Source organism: Armigeres subalbatus, chromosome 2 (genome assembly GCF_024139115.2).
Source record: "Armigeres subalbatus isolate Guangzhou_Male chromosome 2, GZ_Asu_2, whole genome shotgun sequence".
Taxonomy (NCBI): Eukaryota; Metazoa; Arthropoda; class Insecta; order Diptera; family Culicidae; genus Armigeres; species Armigeres subalbatus.
The window spans coordinates 406,786,770-406,799,723 of NC_085140.1; the positions used below are offsets into that span (position 1 = coordinate 406,786,770).

Sequence of the window (12,954 nt, forward strand, 5' to 3'; positions counted from 1 at the left end):
GCCCCCCGAATCAGTTCACTATCGTAACAGTTTCCGAAAAACGTTTCTCACGGTATGCTAGCTATCGAGAGTGTATGCAGACATGATTTGAGATTTGCCCTGATGCTTATACGTCGAACATGTTCAAAGCTTGTTGGTAAAAGAAGCAATAAATCTCCAAAAGCAATGACATTACGAGCTTGGTGTCTTCGACAAAGTTTTTCAGGAGAACTTTTGCTACAACTCTGAACAAAATGAATTTTTCATCTTACTTCAGGGGGATTAATCATAAGCGCCCGTTTAAATATTACGTAACGCAATAGGGGGCGGGGGATTCTTCAATTTTTGTTACGATTTGTTATTTGTTGTTGTATTTTAAAATATTGATACGCGTAACAAATTTATCACATAGAGATAGAGTAAAATAAACTTTCAGTTTAAAAAAAAAATATTTGCGTTCTTTAAAATGCTTCGAATTCTATTAAAAAAGATTATTTATTGAATTAAATTAGTTAAGTTACGCTTAGGGGGTTGGGGTAGTTGAGATAATTGTTACAGTTTGTTACAAGGGGGAGGGAGGTTCTTGAAAATTGCGTTTTTTGCGTTACGTAATATTTGAGCAGACAGATTGAATACCTCCAAGGAAACGCATCGACTATCTGATAAAATCGAAATTAATTTATTGGCTTTTTTTTTCGGTGATAATTATAATACTCAGAGCGAAAGGGAGCAGATGAAAGTAATGAAGATACAGATTCGATTGACACCGCAAGCGAGCGGCAAGTGTGAAATGAATAGAAACTGAAGATTAGCAGAGGGCCATATGAGAGAACAAGCATTGTTGAAATCGCTGTTATTCTGCCAAACGTCCACCCAGGAACGGCTTGGATAGTGACGTGGTGATCACTGTACCAAGACAGACCAAAAAAGCCAATAAATTAATTTCGATAAAGTCACGCGGTGATCAAAGCTTTCCTAATTATTTGATAAAATGTCTTGAAGACGCCATTACCCTAGGGGTGATTCAACTATGACGTCCACTACTTTTTTAGATTTCTAGACCCCCTCCCCCCTCTGTCACGCTTTTTTGTGTACCTAGTATATGCACTGTCACAAAATCTTAGACCCCTCCCCCCCTTAAACCTGTGACATCATTATTGAACGACCCCCTAAATAACATTGTAAAGGTACTATTAAATAAACGCGCTAAAAACACGATTTTAGCCAGCATGCAGTGGGCTGTATTATACGGGACTTGGCCACGCGATTGTTTTACTATCGGCCGACATATTGTTTGCCAAGCCACCCGCTAGCCAAGCTGTCACAAAGCAGCTCAGATTTGGCATCACCATCTGGAAAGCGTTGGCTGCATCATCGTCCGGCTACTAGGGGGCAACTTTACGATTCGCCCACTAGCCGTATCACCGCATGGCTAGTGGCCACGTGTCGGTTGCCGTATCGTCCGACCGTCCGTCGGCCACCTAGCCACTCTCGCTCGTTGGTTAATCGTTGTCCAGCTTTCAGTCGATCGCCTCCTGCACAACAGCCCGTTTACCGCAGCATCGACCAGTATCCTGCCAATCGCCCTTTCTGCTAGGCAATCTGTTGGCCGCCGTTCGTCTGCTTCATCTTCCGACTAGCCGCCTAGCCACCGTTCTCTTGGACCTAAATTTCACGATTAGGTCTTTTACGCTTCCAAAAGCCTTCCTACACCAAAGACCCTGAGACTCGGAGCAAAATAAGGCCTTCTGCGTCCGCAGACGGATCTTCAAAACTGAATGGTTCCGGGGCCATAAAATAAGACTCCTATAATACATATATCCCCTATAAAATCCAGATATGTCTTTGAGTTGAATTTGTCGAGAATTTGCAGTTATCCATTCGTTTAAGGACGAACTTTCCGGAATCCAATATTGTTTTCACCACGCGTTTTCAAGGGCACCGCCATAAATACTGAAGCAACGAGCAGCTGTCATATTTTTATTCTGTGCTTGCTGCGACGCAGTGCTCTTTAAAAATGCCGACGTGCCCTTTAAAAATGCGAGGTAAAATTGATATGGATTCTGCACAGTTTCATCTTAAGTAATTGGTGGCAATAAAGATGTGGAATAACAACGGCTAGTGTGTCTTCACTTGTCATAAGACGAGTTAATACCATCCCATTGAATTCCACCACTTAATTGTATCTTGACAGATACGTATTTCGACCTCAAAGGTAAGGCCGTCTTCAGTGTCTCGTACTTGACTCGACTTGTGTGTCTTGTTCAGCTGGTAGTCATTAGCCACTAGCCACTCTTCGTGGTGCTATCGTTCTTTCACTCATGAACCCTAAACATCCCTTACATACAAAATTCATTTTTTTATGCGTGGACAACCCTCCCACATTTTCATAGTTTAGGCGATCGATAGCTTTTTCGTAGTCAATGAATGCCAAATAGAAGAACTCTTAGAATTCATTTCTGCTGCTGCTCATCATGAATACGACACCTGCTCCGGGATATGATCCGGAGCCTCATAATATTATGATCTTCACCTTATATTTCAGCACGGAATCTTGTATTCTGCCATCGGGGAGTCGTGTCTGTCTTCTGCTGGAATCGATTTATGATAACTTTGCACATGATTTTAAATACAAAGCATATTAACTTGGTGCTCCACCAGTTATCGCTCACAGTCAGATTCTCTTTTCTGGGACATTCACCAAGATGCCTTGCATACAATTGAATAAATAAGCTGTAGTACCCCAGATATTGCCGAATAGTTGATGCAACATTAGCGCGGATAGCACAGGGTCTGCTTCGATCATTTCCGCTGATATGTGGCAGCCTTGTTGGATTTCATGCTTCGAAATGCTGCTTCAATCCCCTGCTTGGTGGCTCAGCCCGAGAAGTAGATGACTCAGGTATCGTGAGATGTAGAGAAGACGAATGTCGCCAGTTGTTGAGGCTTTCTCCCTTTCATAGTCCAAAAAATCTTCCGTTTGTTTGTCCCATCTGCAGCAACGTTTACCTGCCATTCCTAGAGCTGCAGACTTTTGCAGAACTCATATTTGATTGCCCGCTCTATAGCAGCCTGTGCTTGTCTACGCTCCTCAATCTCATGCCAGGTTGCATCAGTAAGCTAATCCTTTTGTTGACCACCTCACCCTGGATATTTTTATTAGTTTCTAATTTTGAAGAGATTCTTGATGATCGTTCACTGCTTTTTTATGCTACCGCCATCCGGAACATCCGCATTCCGATTTTCATGTACTTCAACGAACGATCTCTTCACATCAGGATATTCTAATCGGCGTGTATTGAATCGCCATTCGTCGCTGAATCTGAGCAATGTGTAGTCAGATTACCACAGAATTCTGGAAACAGCTAATCAATTCTTCAATCTTAGTTATATCGTGGGCTAGTGTGTTTTAAGCAGCACTCGGTCGGTTTACTAGGGCCTGACCATTGTCAAACCCCACCGCATCCTAGGCTACCACATGCCGTACACCTTTACCCTAGATGATGTCAAAAGGACGACACTGTCAGCTAAGTACGCAACACTTAACTCCCTAGCAGCACACATGTTCCACGTAGATTACTGCAACTCATATGTTACTAGATTCAGTTACAATCAAGTTGCTGCAACTATTTTTGTCTGACTTGTGCTGCTCGGTTAGTCGTTGATTGTCATCGAAAGACCCGTGGAAGCGTGAGATTGAATTTGTGAGGACCAGAACTATGTTGAACGGCCCTTCTCAGCTGTCAACTCACCATTTAGTGGCCATCTTAAAAGTCCTAGGCGTTTTTAGTTGTTTATCAAGGTATTTAGTTGTTTATCATAAAATGTTCTCCAGTTAATTTTGTGACTTAATAATATCAAACATAGAAATTCAAAAATGTGATCGCAGTGATCACAACTTCAAAAATAATCAAACAAAAAAATAACTTTATTCGTATATGTGCTGTGCTCATTGCTGAAAAAAACATTTAGGTACTCATAATGCATTTTTCATCACGAATACTCTCAGTACAGTGTAGCGTACGATGTGTGAAACCATAGAACCATCCATAATATTATTTTCATATTATATCAGATCCCAATGTTCTCCTTCTTCAATGGCTTTACATTATAACTGGAATTTGGCCTGCTTTTCCACTTAGTATTCCATTAGCATTTTATCAGTTATTGAATTGACAATTCTATTAGCATTTTATCAGTTATTGAATTGACAGCTTTTCTATGCCCGATACATTATGCCCAGGGTGTCGAGAATGTTTTCAAACATTCTAGACCGGACCAAGAATCGAACTCGCCATCTCCGAATCCGGCAATCCTACGCCTTTGTTCGCAAGGCTACTGGAGATCCCAATACCGAGTGCCATTTTGGATGTGTGACGTGGATTACGTTTACTCTATTCACGACAATTCTTTTAAAAGCAATAAACAACTTCTATTCCAAGCCCACTTAGCGCTTATGTCAAAGGAATTACGCATGCTTTTTTTACAGCATCTTATGGTGACCTGGTATTCAGATTATGACTGGCGAAAATTTTGGCCGAGCCAAAACATCCAAACAAAAACAAGTATTATTGTTTATGTTTTGCTTTAATCACAAAAAAAAACTTTTTCAACGGTTTTTGATAACGAAATGAAGGCTCGTCTTTTTTTTAATGCTTTGCGTGTAAATATTTAACTTTGGCTAGCAAATTTAATCGCTTCGCGGTTGTAAAGAAAAACATCCTGTAGTGTGTTGGACCGATTGTGTTCTTAATTTGACTATCATTAATTGATGTGAATATTTTCGAGATAGAATTATCAAGTTTTATATTGTAAAAAAATGATGATTATAACTTCTCTGGATTCTCTTAAAACCATTTTAAATTTATTCCATTAACGTTGTATTTACAAGTGTTGCTAAATAAGGAATCACGGCTATATACAATTAAGTGCACTGTTCAAGCTGAAGTTGAAGAGTTTGTCAGTACTTCTTAATCGTTCACCTGTTTCATTAACCTTCTCCGGATATTAGAAAAAACTTACGAATAAGATGTTGGGGTCATATTGACCCAGAAATGTAAATGCTTATAAAACAGTCAAATTATAACCGAATTACACAGTTTATATACCGTTCGAAAGATAAACTCATCAATTTTGTGGCCATGTGGTGATATACTGGTTCTGGAGGCAATGGCCACCGGGAAACGACTTCCACGGGGACCTTGTCGGTCATATAAGGGAAGCATAAAAATCGCTCCATATATGCCTTTCGATCGCTAATTCTTCATAGATTCTCCTAAAACGGTAATGTATGTTCCATGAGAGGGCTTCCGATGAAAGTGGCCACTCCTGGTACATGCAAGGTGCCCCCGGGGAACCCGCAGGAGGGGACATTTCCGTTTTAGCACCAAAATATGCCGTGCGGCGGCTCTTTCGTCATGATTTTCCACCAAACAGATGGTTATGCGCTTGAAATCGATAAGTGACCACATTGGCCACTCCTGGTACATGCAAGGTTCCCCCGGTTAACCCGCAGGAAGGGACATTTCCGTTTTAGCACCAAAATATACCGTGCGGCGGTTCTGTCGTCATGGTTTTCCACAAAATAAATGATAATGCGCTCGAAATCGCTAAGTGACCACATTGGCCACTCTTGGAGCCCATGAGGTGCCCCCTGGGAACCCGTAAAAGGGGTCATTTCCGTTTTAACACCAAAATATGTCGTGCGACAGCTCTTTCGTCATGATTTTCCACAAAATAGATGATTATGTGCTCGAAATCGATAATTGACCACATTGGCCACTCTTGGAACCTCTGAGGTGCCCTTGGGGAACCCGTAGAAAGGAATATTTCCGTTTAAACTCCAAAATATGCCATGCGGTGGCTCATTCGTCATGATTTTCCACAAAATAGATGATTATGCGCTCGAAATCGATAATTGACAACATTGGCTACTCTTGGAGCCTATGAGGTCCCCTGGGGAACCCGTAAAAGGGGACATTTCTATTTTAACACCAAAATATGCCGTGTGGTACCCCCGGGGAACCCGTAGGAGAGGACATTTCCGTTCTGGCACCAAAATGTGCGGTGCTGCGGCTCTCTCGTCATTTTCCATTTTCCACAAAATAGATGATTATGCGCTTGAAATCGATAATTGACCACATCGGCCGTTCTTGGAGTCTACCAGGGGCCCCCAGGGAACCCGTAGAATGGGATATTTCCATTTTAACACCGAAATATGCAGAGCGGCGACTCTTTCAGTGTGTTTTCCCACCAAAGAGATGGTTATTCTCTCGAAATCAATAAGTGACCACATTGGCCACTCTTGAACCTACAATGACCGGCATAATAAAAAGCCCACTCGCCGTTTTTCATACAAAATGGTCAACTTTGGAGATCTAGATCTCGATTGCATGTGAACCAATTTTTCTGAAATTTTGACCAGAGCTCAGATATAACTTGAATTTTACCACACCTGAGTTTCGACCATATTGATTCATAAGGTAAAAAATTATTGCGGTAATACCAAAATGAATTTATTGACAAAAATGTATATTTCAAATATCTTGAATTCTATAGGTTGTAAACTGATGACTTATGAATCAGTATGGTCGAAACTTAGGTGTGGTAAAATTCAAGTTATATCTGAGCTCTGGTCAAATTTTCAGCAAAATTGGTTCACACGCAATCGAGATCTAGATCTCCAAAGTTGAAAAACAGCAAGTGGGCTTTTTATTATGCAGGTCACTGTATGAGGTGCCCCTGGGGAACCCGTAGAAATGGACATTTCTCTTTCGTCATGTTTTTCCACAAAATTGATGATTATGCGTTTGAAATCGATAAGAGACCACATTGGCCACTCTTGGAACCAATGAGATGCCCACGGGGAACCCGTAGATGGTGACATTTCCGTTTTTATACCGAAATGAATAAGTGACAACATTTTCCATTTTGGAACCTATGAAGTACCGCCGTGGAGCTCATAGGAGAGGACATTTCCGCGCTTACTCTTACTCTTACTTAGGGCCGATGCCCACGTAGCGTGTTTTCAAGCTGCGTGCACGCCGCGTCCACGCAAGGTACCCGGCATCAATTGTAGTCTTCCACACGTTTACGTGTGCATTACTCCAATTAATGCTGGGTACCTTGCGTGAACGCGGCGTGCAAGCAGCGTGAAAAAACTTTACGTGGACATCGGCCCTTAAAGACATGCCGTGCAGCGGCTCTTTCACTATAATTTTCCATCAAATAGTTGGTTATGCTCTTGAAATCTAATATTAACCCGGGGGAACCCCAGGCCCAGTTTCGGTAATTGTGGAGTGCCGTGAAGAATCCATTGAAAATGTCTGTGCACACAAAATCTCACTCACTTTTTAGGAACTTTTCCTGAACCGAATTGCTCGCAGTAAATAGCATTCGACGAAAATCCTGCCCTATTGTTTCCTATTGAAAATTGGCCAGATCGGACTATGGGCTCCGAAGTTATGGCCAAAATTCTAATTTCAGCAGCTGCATGGGAAAATCACTTTTCTGGCACTTATGCTCATCCAATTGGCTTGCAATAAGTTGCGTTCAGCAGAAAATTTTAGAATGCAAATAAACAAATATGAAAAATAAGAGCTATCTACCTATTAGTGTTATATTAGACTTTTCTTTTATATTTCTCAACCCTTTTGAACGAACGATAAAGGCACCATCACCACTAGGTAGATTAATCTTGTTTTTTTTCTATCAAATAGGTCATTCATTCTGAACTTAATATCTACAACCTACAAGGTACCCGCAGGAGTCTCGCAGAAGGAAAGATTTTTTTTATATCGAAATGTTGCGTTTTCATATCATTGTCCACGGCGATCGGTGAAAACCTCAAACTTCTATGAGTCAATACTGAAGGGACCATCGACTAATGGTAATATCGAGATGCGGAATAGAAAATCCTTGGAGAGCTGTTCGAAGGAATCATCACAGTAGCCCAGAAACTATTTTTTAATTTGACTCAGTACTCAATTTCAAATGAAGAACAATTTCAAGCGCATAACCAACTTTTTGAAGACTTGTGGCCAGGGTAGACAATGATAGACGAAGATAGAGCTGCCGCAAGCGGCACAGTACATTTCATATAACCATGAAAATGTCCTCTCCTACGGGTTCGCAGGGCATCTCTAAGGTTCCAAGAGTAGACAATATCACTAATCAACTCCAAGCACGTGACCATCTGTTTGGTAGAAAATAACAAAGAAAGAGCCACCGCACGGCATATTTTGGTGTTAAAATGGAAATGTACTCTTCTACGGGCTCCCGGGGGCACCTCATAGGTTCTAAGGGTGGACAATATGTCAATAATCGATTTCGAGGGCACCTATTTGAAGGAAAATCACGACGAAAGAGCCGCCGCATGACATATGTTGGTGTAAAAATGGAAACGTCATATTCTACGTGTTCTCCGAGGGAGCCTCATAGATTTCAAATGTAGCCAATGTGGTCACTTATCGATTTCGAGCGCACGTCCATCTGTCAAACAGAAACACCGAAAGAGCCACTACACGGCTTATATTGGTGTAGAAATGGAAATGTCCCCTTCTACGGGTTCCCTGGGGGGCCCTCATAGGTTCCAGGCGTTGCCAATGTGGTCACTTATCGATTTCAAGCGCATAATCATCTATTTTGTGGAAAATCATGACGAAAAAGACGCCGCACGGCATATTTTCGTGCCAAAACGGAAATGTCCTCTCATACGGGTTCCCCGGGGGCACCTTGCACGTACCAGGAGTGGCCAATGTGGTCATTAATCGATTTCAAGCGCATAACCATCTGTTTGGTGGAAAATCATGACAAAAGAGCCGCCGCATGGTATATTTTGGTGCTAAAACGGAAATGTCCCCTCCTGCTGGTTCCCCGGGGCACCTTGCATGTACCAGGAGTGGCCAATGTGGTCTTTTATCGATTTCAAGCGCATAATCATCTATTTTGTGGAAAATCATGACGACAGAGCCGCCGCACGGTATATTTTGGTGCTAAAACGGAAATGTCCCCTTCTGCGGATTCCCCGGGGGCACCTTGCATGAACCAGGAGTGGCCAATGTGGTCACTTATCGATTTCAAGCGCATAACCATCTGTTTGGTGGAAAATCATGACAAAAAAGCCGCCGCACGGCATATTTTGGTGCTAAAACGGAAATGTCCCCTCCAGCGGGTTCTCCGGGGCACCTTGCATGTACCAGGAGTGGCCAATGTGGCCACTTATCGATTTCAAGCGCATTATCATCTATTTTGTGGAAAATCATGACGACAGAGCCGCCGCACGGTATATTTTGGTGCTAAAACGGAAATGTCCCCTCCTACGGATTCCCCGGGGGCACCTTGCATGTACCAGGAGTGGCCAATGTGGTCACTTATCGATTTCAAGCGCATAACCATCTGTTTGGCGGAAAATCATGACAAAAGAGCCGCCGCACGGCATATTTTGGTGCTAAAACGGAAATGTCCCCTCCTGCGGGTTCCCCGGGGCACCTTGCATGTACCAGGAGTGGCCAATGTGGTCACTTATCGATTTCGAGCGCATAATCATCTATTTTGTGGAAAATCATGACGAAAGAGCCGCCACACGGTATATTTTGGTGCTAAAACGGAAATGTCCCCTTCTGCGGATTCCCCGGGGGCACCTTGCATGAACCAGGAGTGGCCAATGTGGTCACTTATCGATTTCAAGCGCATAACCATCTGTTTGGTGGAAAATCATGACAAAAAAGCCGCCGCACGGCATATTTTGGTGCTAAAACGGAAATGTCCCCTCCAGCGGGTTCTCCGGGGCACCTTGCATGTACCAGGAGTGGCCAATGTGGCCACTTATCGATTTCAAGCGCATTATCATCTATTTTGTGGAAAATGACGACAGAGCCGCCGCACGGTATATTTTGGTGCTAAAACGGAAATGTCCCCTCCTACGGATTCCCCGGGGGCACCTTGCATGTACCAGGAGTGGCCAATGTGGTCACTTATCGATTTCAAGCGCATAACCATCTGTTTGGCGGAAAATCATGACAAAAGAGCCGCCGCACGGCATATTTTGGTGCTAAAACGGAAATGTCCCCTCCTGCGGGTTCCCCGGGGCACCTTGCATGTACCAGGAGTGGCCAATGTGGTCACTTATCGATTTCGAGCGCATAATCATCTATTTTGTGGAAAATCATGACGACAGAGCCGCCGCACGGTATATTTTGGTGCTAAAACGGAAATGTCCCCTCCTGCGGATTCCCCGGGGGCACCTTGCATGAACCAGGAGCGGCCACTGTGGTCACTTATCGATTTCAAGCGCATAACCATCTGTTTGGTGGAAAATCATGACAAAAGAGCCGCCGCACGGCATATTTTGGTGCTAAAACGGAAATGTCCCCTCCTGCGGATTCCCCGGGGCACCTTGCATGTACCAGGAGTGGCCAATGTGGTCACTTATCGATTTCAAGCGCATAACCATCTGTTTGGTGGAAAATCATGACAAAAGAGCCGCCGCACGGCATATTTTGGTGCTAAAACGGAAATGTCCCCTCCTGCGGGTTCCCCGGGGGCACCTTGCATGTACCAGGAGTGGCCACTTTCATCGGAAACCCTCTCATGGACCATACATTACCGTTTTAAGAGAATATATGAAAAATTAGCGATCGAATGGCATATATGGAGCGATTTTTATGCTCCCCTTATATGACCGACAAGGTCCCCGTGGAAGTCGTTTCCCGGTGGCCATTGTCTCCAGAACCAGTATATCACCACATAGCCACAAAATTGATGAGTTTATCTTTCGAACGGTATATAAACTTTGTAATTCGGTTATAATTTGACTGTTTTATAAGCATTTACATTTCTGGGTCAATATGACCCCAACATCTTATTCGTAACTTTTTTTGTAGGGTCGTTCCTGTTGCACCTTAAAATACTTTTTTCATGTCAGATGCTTCATTTCCACAAAATATTAAAAGTCAAGAAATTTCAGAACGATCGGATTATCAGGTCAAAAGTTATTCTACTTTGAAGTTTCGTTTTGGGTCATATTGACCCCAACATCTTACTAAGGTTAATATTCAGCATATAGGAAAAAGATTTACGTTGTCCAGCTTGACCTTGCTTGAAAACATGCTGCAAGTGATATCATCAAATACCAAAACTATATACTGTCAACGGTAAAATATTGAATTATTGACAAGAAACAATGCATCCTGGAACTTGCTGCCAAAATAAGCTGCATATTTAGAACGAGTATCAATCAACAGCCGTTATTACAACTACATAACAATTCTTGAACTTGACCTGTGCATTATAGACACATAAACAAGCACCCAAAGTGAACAACCTTCGACTCTGTTGCCACATTCTTGTTTACATCTCCACCGTTCGATTCGTTGTACAATAACTCAATTACGTTTCATTTAGTGACATGCTTCTATACCAAAGATGTGTATAGAAGAAAGATATCAAACTACCGAAACGCTTTTCGCGGATATTATACTAACCTTGTTTTAGTTTTTTTTAGTAAGCACGCGGATAAAAAGAGCACTCTGCTAATTACTGGAAATCATTAAATCTCGTGGTGACCCTGCTCAAAGCCGTCGGCCGGCCACCGGGGTACTAAAACCGGTTTCGTTTTGTCCCTCAATGAGGGGTTCGTAGCACTATCAACAACAACACTCCACAATGACTAAGTACGGCGGCAACTACTCACAGTCACTGACAATCAAACGTGCAGGTTCAACTTCATTGCAGTATAGGCTGTTGGTCACTTTTTGGCCTTGATCTTCCTATGCGCAGCGAGTCGAACCGTTTGAAATAACGAACAATATCAGCTTCTTCACTATTGTTATACGAGGACACAATAAGAACGAGCACAGAGTTCTGGAGTTATATAACGCACAAAAGAGCCTGACGTATGCGCGCTGTACTGATTTGCTACTATCAATGCTTCACTTGAAGCTGCTGCATTCTAACTGACCGCACAGGAGCAGCTTCACTTTTTACCGACACCGGAATCGAACTTGAACGAGGCACACACAAATTGTCGCTTATCAGTGGCGTATTATCTCGACTGAAGGCGTTTATTGCTGCCCGGTAAATGCCTATTATCAGTTGAGGAGCACAACATGGAAGTGATCGTTCGGAAGAATCATTGCACAAAGCACTTGTACTGCGCCCAACTGGTATACACACCACCGGTAACGACTGGAATAGTATGGACGGCGTTCTCACACGGACTGAGAGCGGGTGTGATGTGTGATGTGTTCAAAGTTAATATCAATCACGTTGCACGCGAGATGAGTATGGGACGAACAGATGATGAAATCAACCATCAATACAGTGTGCGCGTACTCGACTGAAACAAGTAGGACGGGAGCGTTTTCAGTGTGATGGAACGTCTGATATGCATTTCATTCTTCATATATGATGTTAGGGACAACACAAAGTGAAACTCTTACTCTCTGCTTATTTGAGGAGGCCGTAAGTTACTAAATTGTACCTACACTGAAACTCACATAGATAGGTGGTATGCACTGGCGTATATGTTGCTAGTTGTTTGTAAACAGAACAATATTCGCGGTGGTAAAATGTTGATTAGAATCTATTCAGTTGATGAATGACAATTCTCTTATCGATAATTTCAATAACATGTTATAAATCCATAGTTTGCTCGTAATACTACACTTCTGGGATTCGTCAATAGCCTTTGTACCTTTGAACACCAAGCGTACTTTTTTTTACTACATAATTCCATGGTTGTAGGAAAGTAACTGAATGGAAAGAAATGCATCGGAAACATAGTATCGAACTACTCTCATACGAATGTCCTATGTTGCCCTATGGCGAACTAAAGTCACGTACACCATCACTGCTTATGGTGTTATCAGTAATTATTCTATTCCATCTGTTCACACTTCTCATTTTCTTCACGTTGGCAATAGAGTAAGCTTCTGCATCGAAGCTTAAAGCATTGAAACGTGCTTTAAGCATAGT

The 12,954-nt window shown here is 42.6% G+C and overlaps 1 protein-coding gene across 2 annotated transcripts in view; it reads right to left on the reverse strand.

Moving 5' to 3' along the window:
* The window catches only part of LOC134213336 (diacylglycerol O-acyltransferase 1), a 42,670-nt gene extending 30,259 nt beyond the window's left edge, over positions 1–12,411 (reverse strand). The window contains exon 1 of one of the 2 annotated variants that reach the window (XM_062692321.1): positions 11,463–12,411. The gene's annotated coding sequence lies outside the window, so the exon portion shown is untranslated. The remainder of the gene's footprint in view (positions 1–11,462) is intronic. The other variant, XM_062692320.1, reaches the window with a different exon arrangement.
* Positions 12,412–12,954: the final 543 nt, after the last annotated feature.